General features: G+C 35.2%; 1 protein-coding gene across 1 annotated transcript in view; it reads right to left on the reverse strand.

Annotated features, from left to right (window-relative positions):
* The window catches only part of PPARA (peroxisome proliferator activated receptor alpha), a 40,268-nt gene extending 20,663 nt beyond the window's left edge, over window positions 1–19,605 (reverse strand). Inside the window, exons 1-3 of the mRNA XM_026090301.1 lie at window positions 19,497–19,605; window positions 18,336–18,462; window positions 4,863–4,906 (exon numbers count right to left, since the gene is read on the reverse strand). The gene's annotated coding sequence lies outside the window, so the exon portion shown is untranslated. The remainder of the gene's footprint in view (window positions 1–4,862; window positions 4,907–18,335; window positions 18,463–19,496) is intronic.
* Between the last annotated feature and the right edge of the window lie 367 nt (window positions 19,606–19,972).

The raw sequence follows: 19,972 nt of genomic DNA on the forward strand, positions 1-19,972 counted from the left end.
TGAAAGTGAAACACTAAAGATTTCAGGATCTGTCCAAAATAGCTGAGAAGGCCAAGTTTTCAGAAGATTCATTGTATTTTGACTGTTAAAACTAAGCCAAAGAATATGAACCATTCCGAAGGCAGAAAACTGAAAGGAACCACATGTTTTAAGAATCACATTTCTAAATATCTCATGTTATCAACCAAAGCAAGATAGAATTCCAATTTCCCTTACTGAATAGGAAAAAGACTGATATTGTCACTGACTATTACTGGCTTGTCATCACATACTACAGGGATCCTGAGCAAACACTTATTTGCCCGATTTCTTGGAAACAGGATAGTTTTAACTAGAAAAGGGAAAAATCATTTGACTATAAAGAAGACCTTCTTGGAAAGAACTGTCTCCTGATTATCTCTTTTTGGCAAAACCCACTTCATTTCAACTGTTGTCAGATTGAGTGAAGAAGTACAAAGGAATATTGAAATAACAATATTACATCCCTTTTGAATCAGTATCTTGTGGTTACATCATTTTAAAAAAGCCAGAACATGAGCAAAGAGAAGCATCAAATGAAAATGTGTTCTATAGCACATGGTGTAGCAAATAATGCCCAGGAAACTAAGAATGGGAATTTACCCATGATTTGTAACACCAGTTACAGACAATGGGTCGTTACTGATTTTACTTGGATGGGTCACATTTCTCCTCTATCTCTATTTAAAAGATAACAGTCGAATTAAACTATCCATTCTGATATATTAAATACTAGTTGGGACACTGTGTAAGAGCGGCAGCACCTCTCAGCAGTACAAGGGGCTTCAAGTGCATCTCAACCTCTTTTTGAAAGGATAAGCTGAAAGGGTAGTGCAGCTTTTCTGTTAAAAGCATCCAAGCAATACTGATTGTGATGCCTGGTTACTTTAGATCATAACAGAACATTATATTGGAAAACTAAACCAAAATAACTTTTTCAAGTAGAATACTAAAGTGTAATTGTAATCAGTTATAGACAATACAGAATTTCCATAATTTGAAACTACTGAGTTTTAGCAAAATCAATTCCAATTGTCACTTTCTTTTAAAGTTCAACAGCTATCCTGCCTCCAAGAACCACCTGCTTCTCTTACAAATCCTACTGACTTATGACCTGCCAAAATATTAAGAAATATCTAGATTTGATACTCATAAAACTGTCAGAAGACATAACATTTAAATTAAGATGATTGTAACTTTCATGACCACAGTTACTGCAGAAAAAAATCAGAAATAATATGAACAAGGACTCTAAAACAAATCCTCTACTTTAAAAATTAATTAATTAGCCTAATGTTTTAGGAATGTACGGTCATACACCAAAGGAAAATTGTAAATTATCTGACAAAGATTTTATTGCTAAACTATCTGCATATATTCAGAAAAATGTTTCCAATCTCATAAAGACCCAAGATGCAGAGTAATTTTGCAGATGCAGAGTCCATTACAAAACACTAATTCCACCAAAAAAGTAAGAGAAAGAATCAACTGCAAGTATTCCAGGCTAACATAATCTGTTGTCCTCTGCTAATACTTTTAATCCTGGATATCTTTGTACAATTTGTCTGTGAGACATCATGAACCAGCTCAGTAACACCTGGAACTAACTGTGCTGTTTACTGTTAGTTATTTAACAGAGTTCAAAGCAGGGGTTTCCAGCGCTATATTATGCACCCTTTTTTTCCCCAGATAAAACTTCAGCATCATTACTCCAGTCAGAGAAATCATTTCTATGTATTTCATTTGTGAAAACAAAGTTAAATTGCTATCCCCATGATACGGCTATTTTGTGATAAGGGAAAGGAATAACGAAACTTTGACTTGCATCTTTTTTGTAATAGCAGCTGAGAAAAACAGCAACTGTTCTCTGGCAACTCCAGATGAGGCTACCGAATTTGTCTCCCCAGTGAGTCATCAACAAGAAAGGAAGAAAGGAATGGCCGAGAATATGATCAGCACTGCTCCTCCAGGGTGCTCATCACAAAGCTGTCTCAGTCTTAAAAAGGTTGGTCTTGGCACAGAAACATTATACTGCTCTTCACACATGTAGGAAGAGTACTCTGCCCCGGTAGAACAGCTGGGGAAGTTCCAGGAGGCTCTAGGCTCCTTGTAGCCAAATGTTACTTGAAGTTCTCTATTGAATGATATACATCTCTGTAAGTACAACTTCTTCGTCCAGCACAAATATTTTTAAAAGACTAAGTGAACACTGAAGTTTAACTTTAAATAAGATAAGCATTATTTGACAAGAAAGCAAAGAAAAAGCTTGATGGCTGAACTCTGGACAGGGCCACAGTTTTTTCAGCAGCACGCCCCTTATTGTCCAAATTGCATCATTTTTCATATTTATAGTAAATATTTAAAATTGACCAGTCTTTGTAGCTGAATTTATATAAGATCAGTGTAACAGCTAGTGAAATATAAATGAAGTGCTTATTATTTTAACTATTAAATTACGTACCCTTCTGTACTTTCAAACACTATCAGTAAATTACAGCTGCTTAATCATTGCGACTCATGTCAATGGTTAACTAGCTAAATTAGCAAGCACAGTGATTCAATAGCCATTTCTGAAGACTGTCACAATATGGATACTAATTTTTTTCATTATTGAACAAGTCATAATACACTTGCTTTTATTTTAATTTCCTTTTTCAGAAGCACAGAAAACCTTAAACTAGAACATCTAGCATCCACAGAATAAACGCTTTGCCTTCTTGCTTCACTGTATTTTCATTGGCAGGTTTCATTTGCTATGCATTGACATTCTGATTTGTGCTTGTATGAAAATAAAGCTTGTAAATAAAAAATGCACCCAGTATAAAGCTCACTTAATAATATTCTCAAGGAGTGTTTTGCTTCAAAAAAAAAAAAAGCATTATGAATTTTAAATATTTCAACAGTAGATGTGGTAGGTGCAGTGTGGATGACTCAAACACTTAAACATCTGTATAAGTCAACCTTTCTTCTTACTCTTAAGACTTAAAAAAAAAAAAAAAAAAAAAAAAGCCTGTGTCATAAAGACACTGACAGAGGATTTTTTCTCAGGTTCCCATATAACGCTCTAGTGTCCAAATCCCCTCCCCTACACACAACAAATGCACACACCACACACACCACACGCAGAGTGAACTGAAAACAAGAGAATACAACATAGACAAATGAGAACATAATTTCATATAATTATGGTTTCAAGGATAAATAGGTTTTACTGGAGCTCTGTCAGAGGTTGTGATCTCTGAAGTATGTCTGTTTTTGGAAGAAGCCCCCTTTCCCACCACCACACCACAAATACCCAATGTGTAACTTGCCTACATACTTAAGGGAGATCTTAAAGAAATCAGAGTCAGAATATCATAGAAAAACATGCAGTCATGCAGCAATCAGTTCTTTGTTTCATTTTTGGAAAGGGATGGTGGGAGATTAAACCCCTGAGATGATTAAGCCCCTGAGATGACCCTTCTACTTTTACCACTTGCCACACTAGGGATAATCCATGTTGGGAGGCAGGCCTCTGAGATGCAAAGGTCTCTGAGAAGCAGTGACAAAGTCTGGATTTACTGCATAAACAAATTGATCGTGTAAAGGGCTTGCTTGCAAACATCAAGGTTAAAGTTGAAATATTCATTACCTCTAGGTCACTTTGTGAATGTTGTAGCTGAACACAGAACATTTAAAACTACTGGGTGCAGTAGATACTTTTAGAAACCTGAGATGAGTAAGAAGAGTCTGAACGTAATACAAAAGCTACAGGATATTTCCAATATCCTGCTTTAACAAATAAAAATCATCAAGTGAAAATAAGAAAAAGTTGGCTGCTAAAATATGAAGTGCAGGCTCCTATCTGGAAGAAGATGTAGGTTCTCCCCTCTATCCTCTGACATTTGGTATGGCTTTTATTCTTCGTAACCTTCCAAACCATTAATATTTTATATTTTACAAAGCATTACATTCATAAGACAGAGCATTCAGAAGTTTATGAAATAAAGAGAATTTACTTTGGATGAAATTAAAAACTTTTTGTAAGCCATCTCTTTTCCTCAAGGCTGCCAGTTGCATAAAAACAGAAAAAAAAATTTTTTTCCTTTATACAACTTTACTCTAAGATATTATATGCAACTTGTAAGCATCCCTACCTTTAAAACAAATCAGAATTCAAATAGGCTAATTTTGAAAAATAATACTAAAATTGCAAAGTTAAGCTCTTAAAAGTTAGGTAATGACAAAGTCTGTGCAAATCTGATTATATGTCCTCATTTTTAAGGCACTATTATAAAATGTACATACATACTGGACATTGTTCTTTTTTCCCTACATCTTCCCCAAATCATTCCCCTTATAACTGGGCAGTGCACTAAACAGAGGCAGAATTACACAGCTTGCAGAACAACCTTGTTGATATTAGTCTGCAGCAGGAAGAAAAACAATTTATCACTTATTTATTAATCTATTGGTTAATTTATTGATCAAAAAGGAAGAACATAGAACATATTCCTTGACTAAGAAAAAACAGAAGCAAATCCTCTTTCTCTGATCCATAAGTACTTCCAAAATTGGAGGAGCATTGAAGAGTTTCTTGAAGGAAAAAGACAGACCGCAGAGTAACTTGTGTCTACTTGGTCAGGGCAAGGAGGGACCATAATGAGATTTACTCTCCTCCCCACAACACACTTCTCTAATTGCATCAGTAGTTGCAAAGACAACACATTTCTAGTTTTACATGGGAATAGTTGGTACAGTTCTGACATACTGCAAATATTTTGCTGACTGATATTAAAAGTGGTAAAAAGAATATGGGCATATTCCCTCAGTTTTATACTAAGCCAAACCCAAGCAGAACTTACTGAGTCAGACAGCAGTCATTTCCTTGGTCCCAGGATTTTCTGCCCTGTTGGATTTTAAAAGACATTATCCAAAAAGAGAGAGGAAAGGCAAGATTTTCTTATTGAAAGTTAACAAGTTTTTATCAACTTCTCCATACAAGTAATTATCCAACACTGTAAGCAAGCAATTTTTAGATAGCACTACAACAAATGAATTTGCATGCTGTACAAATAAGTCAACAATAAGAAAATACACACAAGAGCAGTGCTGATTAATGACAGGCCAGGTGTGCACAGTACAACAGTGAGAAACTGTGTATATTATACTAAGCAAAAATATTCTTCAACTAGATGTACTCTGTCAGACTGACAGGAGCATATACAATTCTTCTATGGGAATTGTGGCACCTCTAACTCCTCTTAGCCCACCAGGAGTACACGACAATTTAATGGTAAGGCCAACATGGTTTATTTAGGCAAAGCGTTGAGATTTTAAAATCAAGTTTACTTTTTGACATATGCAGAGCAGAGATTTTCCATATATAGAGAGAGGTATAATGAAGTTGCTAAAAACTCTTGTATCATGCAAGGTGCATGATATTCAGCACTAACTTAAACTTACTAGTTTAACTTAAATCTCACTTCTTACGATGTCAGTATTTTATTAGTTATTCAGATATTTTTACTTTGAAAAATATGGAAACTATTAATAAAACTATTAAGTGTCATTTACATGTCAAAGCTACAAATCTACACTTTTCCTTGTGGAAATTATTTTTAAAGTAAGAATATATGTAAGGAGACACTAAAATAACCATACTAACATAACTAACATAACCTGTCATGTGGCAAGAAGAGTATTATCAACAGTGTAACATAGCATCAAGATACAAACCCTGTGTGTACAGAAAACAAACTGGGATTGTCGAAGAGGAGGTAGCTATACTAAACATAAAGGATTCTTTACACAATACTTAAGTGCAAAGCCGGTATTATACAGAATCTGTATTAACAGAAATTTAAGGATCTAGGAATGTCTGTTTAAAAGTTAGGACTCTCCTGACCAAAAATCTAAAATCTAAACCTAAATGATTATATAAGAAAAACAATAGTTAAAGGCGACAAATTCAAAGTCATCTTGGATTCCTATAAAAATGCTATCAGACCTCCATAAGAAAAAGAACTTCAAATTGCTTATAATTGCAGAATATACAATGATGCAGAATAAAAATTTAGCATTTGCAGCAACCTCAAAGACCAAAAAGCCCCCAAAACTTATTGAAATGACTGGCTAAACCTGCTTATAAATGAAAATACCTGCAGACCTTACACAGAAAGAGACAGAAAAAGACAGGAAAAAGCAAGAAGCAGGGGGAATGACAAACTAAAAAAATATTAGAGGACAATGACACAATTGATAACAGTCATTATTCAACTACTTTGCAGTTCCTGAGCCAGCTTCAATCCCTGTTGGCATCCCCCTGTAGCTTCTTTCCAAGATTTAGTGGCACAGGGTAGAAGCTACTTCATGGGTCCTGACTCTCCAAAGTAGAGTCTCATTGCCTAGAACATACTAAAGAAAGATAACATCTCAGAACAGGGCCATTCATCCCCCTTTTTAAATGCAACATGGCTTCTTTACAACTACTCAGTTGCTGTCTATACCGTCATGATTATATATTCACTATTTTCTCTGATGTTTTCTTTCAACTATGTAACACATTCACTATATTCTAAATACTTATAAAATTGCTTATTTTGTCAAGAATACTGTTTAAGAAGTAGCTAACAAGAGAACAGCAGCAAAGCTATTCAGGAGATAATGGAACTATTTCTCCAAAATATCACACCCTCTCACTTTCACACAACAAAAGCAATTACTAATGGAGAAAAACAGTAACAGAACAGAAATTAATTTTCAGTAAATAGACATAAGAGGATTCATCTCTCCTACTGTCAAGCACCTCACTTACATGTCTGAGTTGAAAAGAAGTCAACCACCTTTCCAGAATCCTGATTGCTCCTTGAGGCCAAGCCATACAAATATTTGTGCTGGCTCAATGTAGGGAGCAGAAATAAGCAGTTAGGGAGAGGGATACCTGTGCTGCTCTGCTAAGAGAGAAATGTATATGCACAGACTGAATCCCCTCTGAAGAATCCAATGATTGTATTAACTGTCTAGGTTTCTAAACCAGGCACTTGAGCTGTCTGAAGTAAAGCAGCTTTGCCACTTAAGGCTCTGATGAGAACTGAAAACTGCTCTACAGACCAGAGAGCCTCCATATTAGATTAAGTAGTATCGCCTTTTGACGTGGCCATGCATCTTTCATACAGGCTGGGGAGCTCATGCACATCTCACAGTTATTTGTGGCTTCTGTCCTTCCAACAGTAAAGTTCACATAGAAAACTGCAATGCAGGAAATGGAAGACACAGGCATTTACTCTGAGCTGAAACAATATGCTCCCCCCCCAAAAAACAAAAGTTTCCAATGCTGGAAACTCAAGCTGAGAGGTGTAATCTAGCTCAAAAAAAGACTTCAGTTGCTTGGCAAAGAGTATACCAATATCCTATTATCAAATGGCTTTCTAATGGGAAGTTTTTATTTCAGCAAACCTCTCAAGAACTTGATAACTAGCAACTCAGCTGAGAACACTTTACATTTACATACATGAGATTTACACTGACTTTATATTAGACCAGAAAATATATTTCACCTGAAATCTATATTTCATCCATAACATTAGATGAGTTAATCTCTAGTTAACTAAAAGCCCAGCAGACAGATCTTGACTGAAGATGTAGAGGAATACCACCATTCTAGATTACTGGTTATGATGAGCTCTCAAGCCTGTGTTTGAATTAGCCACTGCTAACCCCTAGAACAACAGGAGCCAGATTTGACTTTGTCAGCAAGGGGATATAAAGGTTTTGCAACCTCTGCCTCCAGGCTCCTGAGACAAGACTTACAGGTCTATCTGAAATCACGTTTACTTTTTTCCACATAAACAGACATTAGATGCATCAAATGTGACATTACTCAAACTCGTACCAAGGTCCTTCTGATATAAAGAAAACCCTATTTTTCCTTGCTCACTTCCATAAAGAATAGAGATGAGGCAGTTGCTTGAACTGATGTCAAGCTCAAATATATTCAAGTCTGCATTATTTTATGGAATATCAGTACGACATTCAGATGTTTTTTATTGCTTCCCCCACCCCCACAAGTGTGAGCTTTCACATCCAAAAGGTGAATACTTCAGTGGTTTCTGTAACTGGGAATAGGAAGATCGGACTTTCATTTTAATTTTAGCGAGATCTGAATGGAAACTTATGTCAGAAGGAGCTGTATGTCAGAAGGAACTGTATGTATGTAAAGTAAAGCTTTTAAATCTCTCTTTTACCCAAATCTTCTGAATCTTTCAAATTCTTATAAGAGACTTGACTAGTCAAGACTTCAGATAGTATTACTCAGTATTAGTCAGACTATATAATATTGCATTAGGATTACTGGCAACCAACATTGTTCTCCTTCGCTTTACTGTTTTCTTCAAAACTTTTTTTTTTTTTTTTTTTTTTTTTTAATAAACGTATAGTTTCTACTGCTTAGGCCAGTCTGATTGCTAGATGATTCCTGACTTTAAAACAAGCACAGTCAGTTTCTTAAGCGGAAAACTTTGTGGAAAAGTCTTTAGTTGTTGCTTGGACTTTTGTTGTCAAGATGCCTAGAAATTCTGAAGAACTGGCAATTTGTAAATTTTTCCCTTTCTCCATTTATCCTGTGTCTGGTTCCACTTTTATAGGGGAGGAAAAAAAAAAAAAAAAAACAAGCTCTGACACATGGTTGAGAACTGACTACATCCTTAATAGTGTAGGACAGGCATAGTAAAATTAACATTATGAAATTTCAATAAAAAAGAGAAATGTCTGCACAACAGCATGAAGGAAGTTTATTCAATTTATCACATTAGTTATTAGTGCATATAAAGCAAACATCCACACGAGAGGTAAAAATATCCAGCAGTTTTGATGCACTAACAGTGAAGTCAGTATAATTTTTTAATGAGAGATTCAAACAATAGGATTTGTTTTCCTGCAAGAAACTAAATCATGGCAACATCACTCAGTAACCACTATGGTATAGCGTACTCAGTGTTCTCAGTTATGTGTTCTCTCTCAAGTTCAAATTCAGTCCCATATATACTACTTACAGTTCACCACAGTTTCTAATTAAAAAAAAAAAAAAAAAAGATCATTTACTGATACATATACCTTCATGCTTGCAACACACACTCCCTTTTTCTTTCCCTCTCCAAACAACCTCCAGATTTTGCCCTTTATCTGATGCCTTTTCAATGGCCATATCTGTTCAGGTCACTGTTATAGTCCACTTAAATTATTCCATATTTAGAACCAGATCCAAATGATTACACATGTTAATCATAGCAGCCCTAGCAATTCATGCTTCAAAATTTACAGATTCTAAATCATTCATGACAACATCTTTTAGGCAATGAAGCTTAAATAATTTACAGTGTTTTGCACACAGATGCTCTTTGTGTTTGCTGAACACTTACATGTGAAGACCAGAACTACTGAGAACTGAAGATCTGATGCATCATTTAAAAGGTCGTTTTCTGCACGTGTACATCAAAATCTAGGATTTGATTTATGATTGATATTTGATCCAAAGCAAGGTCACATTCAGACAAACATGACACCTATGTATTTGCTATTTGATCCAAGATTCAAGGTCACGTTCAGACAAATGTGTTATCTGAGTATGTGGTATATTTTATTACCATGTTAATGAACTTAAAGCTCTCTTACTTTCCCCATCTGTCCCAAAACTACTTATGCATTTATCTGGAAGTCACCTAAAAGTTTAACACTTTTTTATGTTTTGCAATACTGTACAAATGTTTGTCAAGCTAATTATCTACGCCAAGATTTTGAATCAATGAACAATGAAGAATACCTCAGCTTGAGAAATCAGAGCTCTGGCAGTCAGGTCAGTATCTCAGACTGAAGCTGTATCTGGCTGCAAGGTATGCTCAAAATCAAGAGAGATTAAAAAAAAAACCACAAAAAGTATGTCCTATGAACTGCGTGCACACATTAGATTTCCTAAAACATCATCAATGTTTCTTCTAAAAATATTATCTGAAAGTTTTAGAGGTTGAGTCAAAGCCAATTCCTACATATTCAGCATTTACAAATAGCCTACACATCTGTCCTAACACAGTGCTCACTTGGAAACCAGATGCTTGAGACTAAACAGAAATGTTGCAATTGTTTCCTTACACATTGAGTACTGCATCTCAGATTATGCAGAGGAACTTCTCAACAATTTTCTAATGATGCCCTGATATTCTAGAGACTTCATGTGTTGAAGGATAAAGATATCTGTGGGTAAAAGGCAAATACAAATTGCATTTTAGTGTGGTGACTAAATGATTACCTCCAATATAATCAATTTTTGAAGTAAATAAAATGTAAGCCCCTTGCTAAGTCTCCTGCAGAGTACATTTTCAATACATATGGTAAAAATAAACTTCAGAGGGTAACAAATTAAAGCCATCTGCACAGCTAAAATTGTCAATTAAAATTATAATTTAATACATACAGAGGCAGTGCTAGGCAGAATTTCTGGCGATTTTCCATTAAATTATATTGACTGTACTGTTACATAAACCTCTATACCTCAGAAATTTTAATTGTTCATGTGCTTGATTAAAAAAAAAAAAAAAAGATACAACATACACAACTTTCCTATCCAGGACATCACAACTGTTACCATAAGCAAAGCTGTCTAATAACTATTACTAACAAAGAGATTTTAGACAGTCTGTATTTATACATATAAAAGAAAAAAATCACCACTAACTTACAGAGTTGAGTAAGGTCTTTGATAATTCAACAAAAAGCAGTTTCTAAAACTAGAGTAAGATTTTGACATTCCTTTGGGTTCATGTATACCTTAAATGTGTTCTTATAAACTAGAATATTGAATTCCTTTTGTCGTGCCTCCAAAGACCCTTATGCGTGACAGCAGTTGTTATATACTGCTAAACAGACATTTCTTACTGACAGGACTGGTAGTAACATACTCTAAAAACTAATAATTCTTGCTTTGTTATAAATAAAAATACTTGCCTTAAGTTTAAATTTATACCAAAATGAAGGCTGAGAAATACTTAACTAAATCTTTTGTTCTGTGAGTGTACTTATTACTCCTGTGTGATTTCAACCTTGCTTACTCTCAACAGAGCAAAGGAAAATTCCTGTGACAAAAATACTTGTCAGCTGAATACACCTAATACCTGGCCTCATTCTGCAACATAATCCGATGAATTTTATGGATACCAAGTATTCTGAGTTATTTTGTTAACTGGTAATGAGATTTTTGATGTTGTATACAACTGTGAGTTTAAACAACATGACAAAAGCCTGAGGGCATTAACTTACGACACTACCCACAAATGAAAAGTAGAATTCATATTGGTATTTACTATTAGCAGTATTAAAACACTGGAATAAGGACAACTTCTGTGAGAAGAAATAAAAACTTTAATTTCTCTTGATATGCATTCAAGAACTTAAAATTTTCATATCGTTGTCTCCCCACGTCTTCATATCATGCCTCCTCGATCTTTCGCTTTCTCACAATACTTCTAGTTCACTCTCCCCATACAATGTCCCTGAACTACTGACTAGGCAAACAGCAAACGCATGCTGTAGCTGGTTCAGAGTTACATGTTGCAACTGGCTTGCTAGTGCTCCTATGCTGATTGGCGATTGACAGGCCAAACAGAACAGATAATTGTTGAACTCGCATTGCGTCATTTCCTCAGCAGGGTCAATAATGTGTTCCTTTCTTCTTTCCAGTTGCCAACTTTCATAAAAAAATATAGGACTTTAATGCCTTTGCAATCACTACTCAATTTTGGCATGACTTGCCAGTAGGTTCAAAATTATTGGAATGGAGAAGGCAGCAGACAGTACTGCATATACCCAATTTTCTTAGGTAAATAGACTAGAAGAGATGAGAAAATAATCCTGAAAATAGTTTTTTGGTGTAGTAGTTTAGGAGCATAACTCTCCTCCAAGGTAAGTCTGGAATTTTCCCCCTCCTTTTGTTCAGGTGGCTTTCAGAATTTGTTTTATACTTGCTAAGTTTTGCAAAACAGAAAGAGTACACTGGATGCCTGAAGTTACGTTAGTACTTGAAATGTTCTACAGTTTTCCAGGGTCCATCACTTTGACTCCTAATCACATACTTTAGGAGGAAAAAGATAATTGTCTATCCTTAGAATAGTGGTTAAATATTCACTTTGGTTGAGGACTTCTGACCTGTAGATAAAAACACTAGCTCTTACAGCCATCCTAGTGACAACATTCTTTTTGAATAAAGCAAAGAGTGATTGCTTTGGAAGGATGCTTTTTATCTAAAAAGAGAAAAAAAAACAAGAAAAACAAACAGATGCATTAGATTATTTAAACAAACATGCTAAAAAGTCCAAACCATCTTTCACCTTTTCACATTAAGATCACCTCCTTTATCACTAAGATCACTCAAAGTTTTAATTCAATCTTACCTGCCCTTCAAACACAACCAATTTGCAATTCCCCCCTTCTACAACACAGAACACCAAGTCAGACACAACTCGGTCACTTGACAAACTCCCAATTTTGCCATCCCCAATTTCATTACAGGACCCCCTACTAGAAATGATCAACATAAAAAATCACAACTCTGCATTTATACCTGCTAATACAGTAGCCCCCCTACTTATGACCAGCATTCTTTTAAAAGGAACATGAAGCCTCTCAGTTTCCTCTTTTCATTTACAGCTTAAACCTCCATTTAAGCTCAGTCTCTCCTTTTTTTGGCTTGGGACAGAAGTCTAGTTACTTTGACATCTAACACTGCCACTTTTGCTTTAGAGATTAACAAAAAAAATCTTTTTACCTTAATGTACCTCCTTTTCAGGCTCTAGCCTTCTCCCTACTCCCAAATCTTAGGTTTTAGTTTCTGCTTTACCCCAGCACTCTTAGCTTCAATACTCTTTCAGCTGTCTTACTCCTCTCTTTCATAAACCATGCCAACCCATCCTCAAATCATCTCCTTCATCCCCTCGGGTGCTCTAGTCATCTATCTCAACTCCTCTAGTATCTGCACAGCTGCAACCCCTTGCATGATTCACCACCAAACATAACAGACCATGATTATTCACTATTTGAAAAGCTACAGTGGAATTTACATCTGTTTCTGGAAGAGATTCAAGAAGCCTGAATTTGCCTTCTTCATAGAGAAGGACCCCACTGTGTATTTGCTATAGTTTTATTCCACTGATAAACTTCATTCCCTTGCCCAGTCATACTAACAAGATATATTTGATAACCTAAATTCAGCTTGGTAAGATTTATATCGTATATTAAGGCCCCTTCTGCTTGGTTTCTTTTGCAAGTGTCTTTCTGAAAATTAACTGAGGTAATCCCAATGTGCTAGCTTTCATGCCCTCCTACCAGTGGACAAACTCTTATGTCTTCTACAAACAGCACCTGGAGGCTGCTTGGTTTGCTTATTCTTCAGTGTATTACAATTTTACTCATTCCTTCACAGTATTTTTTTTCTTTTACAGGCTCAGCTATTACATTAAAAAAATAATTGCTCAAAATAAACTAACTTTGATTTATTGACATGCTACAACTCAGAGTACCCAGAGTGAAATGTGATAAAAAAAAATTCATATTTTTTTTTATTAAAGAAAAAGGTTTTCACTTTTGTTTCAGTAACATAGAAATTCTTACCATAAGTTTTTCCTCATGACAGATGTATCACATACACACACAAAAAAGTTTACACTGAATTAACACTGCTGAGTGGAGTCTTGGCAATAGGCATGAATGTAACGAATCTACATTTTTTGGCAAATAGACATCAAGTACTTGAACTTCCAAGCTACTGACATGTCAGATAGAGGATATACTTGGGACATATGACTTCACAGTTCTAAATCAGGTCATTTGCTGCAGTATAGAGATCACAAGCTTCACAGCCCTGCATGATCAAAAATGACAAAATATATCCAATTATTTTCCTGATGTCTAAGCTCTCTGCTGGCCCTTCACATGAATGAAGGGCGTCTACTTAGTGGTTTAATAGCTCTGTATTAACAATAGTATTGCCATTGCTGCTCCCCCTCACTGCTTTTTTTAAACTGGTGAAGCAACTGAAGCACAGAAAGGTAGAAGAAAACCAACAGACTACTGAAACAGCCAGGAAGAGAAACGTTGTTGAAAAAGACATATATACGCTTTCATATATCAGTTTTATTTCACTCTGTAAGCCTTTTTAGCTGATTGAATCAGACTTTGGACAAGCAGTTACAGGAACGCAGCACTTAAGTCCTCTGCAGAGCCAAACAGAAGTTGTTGGTTGCAAATTAAAGTTACATTATGGGTACAGTTAAACAAGCCAGTTTAAGTAATCTAATAGCTCCCTGCCATCAAAAGGATATCCCTTTCATAGCTCCCTGACATCATCAATCCTACGCCTTCCTCCCTTCTTCACTTCCAGCTTCACAGCTCCATCCCGCCCTTGTATTGGCTCTCACACTTGCCTGACCTCTCTGGCCACATGTATAACAGTAAATAAAACAGGGCCAGAGCCCAAGCTAAGCCATACTGTTAATGTGCTCTCTGACACCATTTTGGCCCATATCAGCTAGGACTCTTCTAGACAAATACCCAGGCATGGTTAAAGGGACAGCACATGGAAAGCAGTGAACTGCTCTCAACTGGCAGTTCGGATACAACCACACAGTTTCAGGAGAAAGACAGTTAGGTGTGGACAAGCAAGTTATATCTTGCCACTTTGCTCCAGGTCCAGATAATAGTCCCTGGCCTAGTATATTCCCCAGTACAGACACAGCGTCAGTGAGACAATTCAGCTCATTAAACTGGTATAAACAGAACACAGAAAAATATAAATAGTCAGAGTTAGCTGAACTGACTCACTAAGGGGCCAGCACAAAGAAAGGATGGGACAGCATGGTTGGTAGCAAGGGAAAGAAGCACAAAGAGGGAGCATGACTGACTGATCTTTAACAACAGTTGCTAGATCAGCTCAGCCCACGCTGTGTAACCACACCTCCCACTGTAAGCCTCCTATCTGCAGGACTATCATATATCATACAGAGAGGGGACACTCTATTCTATGTTTTTATTTATATATATGTTAATTAAATATAAAAATATATATTAGATATTTTAAATAATATATAATATATATGATAATAAATATTATATAATTGTATATATTAATTAATATTATTTATTTAACCCAGGTAGAAGACAGTGAGAGCTGTAAACTGAACAGGTCTCTATTCTTAAAGGATAATTAGTATTAAATTTCCACAGGACTTATTAACTTGAGAAAATGCAACTCCCCATGGCTTCAGTTAGAATTATGACAGCTCAGTATGCTGAAAAATCAGGTGCCCAAAATATACTTTTAGAAGCTGAACATTTGACAGCTGTTTGAAAATATTGGCCTATTTATGTACAGTCACATCTCTATGGAAATACAATATACAAAATGTACAGCTGCTGCTTTTTTCAAAAGCAGTACTCTATGCCAGGAATTACTCGTCTCTCAGCTACACATTTTCAAAAGCTACTACCTGACTTGTTTCTTCTGTCTGACCTGCTTATTTGTGCACAGCAGCCTTTTGTCCTGACTTGCATATAAATATATATATATATAAAATTAATTTCAGAAGTAAAAAACAGTTCAAATTTCTTATGTGTTCTTCTCTGTGGATGTGGAATATGAGTATACGTACTACCACATTTTTACATTTCACACACATACAACACAACAACATCAGTCACAGAGCAAAATTGCCAACAACCTGTCTAAAACCACAGTAGACAGAAAACTCTCCTGTTTACACAGCTCTCTTCTAGTGAAATTGCATCCATACAGCATATTGCATGGACAAAAAAAAACAAAAAATCCTAATAATTCAGCACACTTCCTCAAAACTGAATGTTCATCTACACATTAAGGAAGAAAATTTGGGAAACTGCATTTAGGCATATCCAACTTGGCTGACTAAATTTCAGTGTCCAGTATTTTGTATCTGTCCTAGTTATTTTCTCAAATTATTCTTAAGACTACTAACTTCATCAAGAACCTAGTTCTAGCCTCCATTATAAACATAATTTTTTGCTAGCAATGTACATTGCCTGTAATCTCCCCCTAAAATTGCCAGCAAGCCCACAATATCCACTATGACCTGGGAGCTTTGTAAAAAATTTCAGAGTGGGTGAATTACTGGATCATTGTAAAGAAGCATTCATCAGCCCTATTGTAAAGATGCTATCAAGCACTGCCTGATAATAAATCCAAGAGTCTCCAAACACAGTCTCTTCTGACACAATGCCCATTCCTCCTCTCTCCTCTCCTTCCCACCCACCCCAAATCCATATGGTTCCATATTATATTTTTCAGCCTAACTACTCTAGGGAACATTCTTCATCCATGTAAAATAAAGATGAGAGAAGGGTTTGTTTTGTTTAATGCGAGCCTGCACTGTAACTCCAATGCCATGTACTTAACATTCTTGTTGAAGTAGTAACACTAACAGGAGACCAGGAAATGTCAACAGTAACTGAAGTCTTCACTTCCAAATAAATTTTGCTAACAGACAAAAGTTCTTCTTACCAGGCGAATGTTCACCTTCTGGCTTTAAATTCAGTGTTTTCTTCAGTGAATTGTTATATCAATCATTTCCAGAAAACAGAATTATTTTAAAAAACAAAACCAAAAAGGCATGTGGGCACTCTTATCTTTGTTACACAAAAAAATGAATTGCAATACAACTCTGCAGGTAGATATTAGAACTTACTGAGACAGCATCATTGTGATGGATGCATGGATATACCCCAAAAGACAGTAAGCCCTGCCTCAAAACCTTCAAGTAGAATAGTTTCAAATGATATATTTTTATATTAAATCTAAATAATTTTAGGACAGGTTGCAATAGCATTTCCCCATGCAAAACACTAATTACATTAAACTATAAACTCCATTCACAACAGTAAATGCTCTCATCACCAGGATTTTATACAGTCTTTGATGAGTAAGAAGTTAATCTACCAGCAGTTCATCTGCACATACATATCAACAAACTGAAAATATAAAATATTGCACTCACTGGCTTTCATGTGTATTTCATCTGGCTGAAACCAAATGCCAAAGGACCTTACAACTTCAGTAGCTGCTAACTGCCAAGTAATTACTTAAACTAAGTTCCTCAAGGCAGACACATTTTTGAACAAGTTTCTTTTACTATTTGAAAAGATTAATTGAATGATCTTGTAATTTATAAATTAAAAAAAAAAAATCAAGTTATCAGCATTTCTAGAAAGGATAGGTACTTTTCCAAGTGCTTGCAAATTTATCTCGCACTGTTAAGTGTTTCCACAGGTATAAGATAACTTGAACTCAGTAAATTTAGACATAGTTTGTTCACTCTATTCTTCTATCTGCTAGCTCTCACTTTTAAAGCTGCAAAGTTTAAAAAAAAAAAAAGTTTCTACAGCTCACGCTTAGTGTATTTTAAAACACAACAAACAAAACCACACAAACCAGTCATGTAACAACTCAGGCCTAAATCAGAACTAGGCTGCCTGTGAACTGTATTTTATAATTTGTATTAATTTGTGCATAAGAAGTCCTTAACTGAACACAGAAATTATACTTACTAAATATTTAAAGGCACATGCAAAGCATTTATAAATAAATATAGTTTCATAAACAGAAACTAATAGAACTGGTATGAGGAAGCAGAATCAGATTTGGTAACACCGCAATGGCACATGCAATCTGGTCACACAACAGTCTGCTCCATATCCATTTCATGTTTTAAAAACAAGCCAAATGTTACGTTTAATAGATTGAGAGGTTTTAGTTTAATGTTTAAAACATTTCATGTTTTAAAAACAAGCCAAATATTACACTTAATAGATTGAGAGGTTTTAGTTTATTTTGAGTACAGTGATGACTGAGGGTCTAATCTTACAGAAGTACTTTTTCATTCAGGAAATATCAGCACTCTATTTCATAAAAAGTTCTTTAATATTTAATTTTATACACCTGGTCCTGTGAGATACTGAGCACTCTACTTCTAAAAATATTAAGAACTCAGAATTCTACTGAATAACCCTTTACACAATTTCCTTCTGTTTAAAAGTACAACACAGCAGCAACTATCAGAAAATATGGAAAAAATACTCTGTTCTCCAGATTGTGCTGTTACCTTCCATCTATCAAATATTTGTTTGTACTATTTGCTCACATTTATTTTCTTGTCAGTTGACTATACATAACCATTCTATACAGAAATTCTTCCTCAAATGCTTTTCTTCTCTAGCTGTCCAAAAAAACCATGCCAAGATAGCTCTCAATCCACATATTTACTCACCACTTCATGCAGCCTCCTGCAAGGTTGAAACAGAAGTTGGTTTCCATAATCTGTTCCTTTTCCATGTCACATGCACATTGGTGTTAACATGTGGCTCTTCACAAATAAAAAGCTGCTGACATTCTTTCTTAAAAATAAATAAATGAATAGAGTGAGCAAAAATTTCCCAAAGCTTACCATTCTATATTAAAAAATATATTTCTTTATGCTTCTTCAGAAAAATATACTATCACTTCATTTGAGCTAATGTTATTTTTTAAATCTATTTATTAATACAACTCTTTCTTACAGCAGGACCACTCTGACATCTAGCTAAGTGGGGTCTATGACTGCTACATTCTGATCTTTTTTCTCCATATTAGAAGAAATGAAAAGCACTCAGTTAATACCACTTTAGCGAAAGTCTTGTGATATTCTCCTAATTATCTGTTATAAAACAAATACTTTTACTCATAAAAAGTATTTTTATACTTTACTCATAAAGAGCATTCTCAAAAATATCCAAGTATTTATGTGGACAAATTGTTAGAGCAGCGATGGTTTCTACTGCACACATGCACATCCACAAGGTGTCTTTGCAATAGGTCTTTGAAGTGCCATTCATGACCCAAAGGTAGAGATTTTACTTTTATATACTTTAGAGGGCTTGTTTAAAACAAACAAACAAACAAGCAAGCAAGCAAAACAAAAAACCCCTTTATTTTCGCAGACAATTATGGAGGTTTTTTTTTTTCTTGTAACAAATATTTCCTTTGCAAAAGAAACAGAACTCAAAACTCAAATCTCATCAGGTAAGTTAAAGCAAAGAGAGAAAACCCCCCACAATGTTATCCTTGACTACCCCAAGTCAATAGTGAGCACTATAATCCATTTTCTGGAACAAGATGAATATCTTAGGCCATGCGTCCTACACTGCTGTAGGATATTATCATCTTCTGTAATGTTTTAAAATATTTTAAATATTAAATATTTAAATATCTTATAATATTTAAAACATAACCATACAATATCACAATTGCAATGCAACCACTTTTCTGTGGCTAAAAATTCATTATTCCCTTTAAGGGGACTACATTTTTGAGGAACATGAGTAGAAAAAAAGAAGACATTAAAGAAATACTGAAATGCAAGTGAGAAAAATACAAGGTTTTCACAACATACAGGATCATAACAGGTAACCAAAACTCCTTAGGCTACTTGATCATAGAGGATGAGATTCAATATAAGGCATCAGCAGATTGGTAAGAACTTTTTTTTGGACTACGTCAAGTGTTCCTTCCATACATGGAAAAAGAAAGAGAGCAAGCTGTCTTACACAGTTTTACAAATCTCTGATAAGGTCAGTTCACACACTCATCCTTCTGAAACAATACATTATGCTACTTAAATCCAAAAAGTTGCGATTAAAAGTAACTAGCAGCCAAAGGCTGTTTGATAGCTCAGGCCAAATAACAGTTATGATACTGCTTTAGTTCTGAGTGGACTTGTGACCACATCACATGACCCCCCACTGCTGTCAGTTTCAGCACGAGAGCAGGTATCCTCATTATTAAAATAGTGATTGAAAATGTATAAAGGATGCTGTTTTTATAGCTTATCGATTTTGCTGTCTGGAAGAAAAAAAAAAAGTGAGTTTC

The sequence above is a fragment of the Apteryx rowi genome, unplaced genomic scaffold (assembly GCF_003343035.1).
Source record: "Apteryx rowi isolate R43461 unplaced genomic scaffold, aptRow1 scaffold_858, whole genome shotgun sequence".
Classification (NCBI taxonomy): Eukaryota; Metazoa; Chordata; class Aves; order Apterygiformes; family Apterygidae; genus Apteryx; species Apteryx rowi.